At 36.7% G+C, this 657-nt stretch overlaps 1 protein-coding gene across 1 annotated transcript in view; it reads left to right on the top strand.

Moving 5' to 3' along the window:
- Positions 1-657, top strand: part of LOC119592334 — a gene marked incomplete in the record, with an annotated part of 163,568 nt that overhangs the window by 139,133 nt on the left and 23,778 nt on the right.

Below are 657 nucleotides of genomic sequence, written 5' to 3'. Positions count from 1 at the left end.
AGTGAATAAGAAACTCCCTCAAATTCGTAATCCTTGTCCTTCCTCCGTTAATAAGCTGCCTGAATTCATTATTTCATTAAAGAAAAGTAAAAACAGTTAACCCTTTAATCTGACATTTTTTGTAACGACTCAAAGAACAACGAATGACAACGGATGTAAAGAAAATGAGAATACTCAAAAGAACTAAAAGAATTTCGCAGTGATAAGATATTCATTGAAAATAAGCCTTATTAACATTGAAATGGAAACAAAGCAGGTTAAATAAAAGAAACGTAATAGACTTTAAAATAACATGTACTGCCTTTTATCCTAATGAATAACGCAAAAACACACCCCAAAAAACATAAAAAAGCAACACTGTTTTGTTTCAACTGATGTGCTCCCTTAAGGCCCGTCACATTGTTCTCGAAACTCTCTCTTTGAAGAATATCTTTGCATGTTTACCCGCCTGAATATCCCTTTCTTTATTCGAAAATCCAAAGAAGTTTGTGTAGCGCAAAAAGCTTAGCGTCTTCATGCTGTGCAAATATTTACTCCCGTAGTCCCTGTCACCTCCCTGGGCAAGATGGCGCATGGGTGGGTCTTTTTCGTGTTTTTGCGCCGCTCGGAGGCAGGTAATACATCATGGGAAAGGAAGCTTGTTTTTTTCTTTCTCTT

Source organism: Penaeus monodon, chromosome 30 (genome assembly GCF_015228065.2).
Source record: "Penaeus monodon isolate SGIC_2016 chromosome 30, NSTDA_Pmon_1, whole genome shotgun sequence".
NCBI classification, from domain to species: domain Eukaryota; kingdom Metazoa; phylum Arthropoda; class Malacostraca; order Decapoda; family Penaeidae; genus Penaeus; species Penaeus monodon.
Note: the sequence above shows the minus strand (reverse complement) of the source record. Positions and strands in the feature narration are given on the sequence as shown.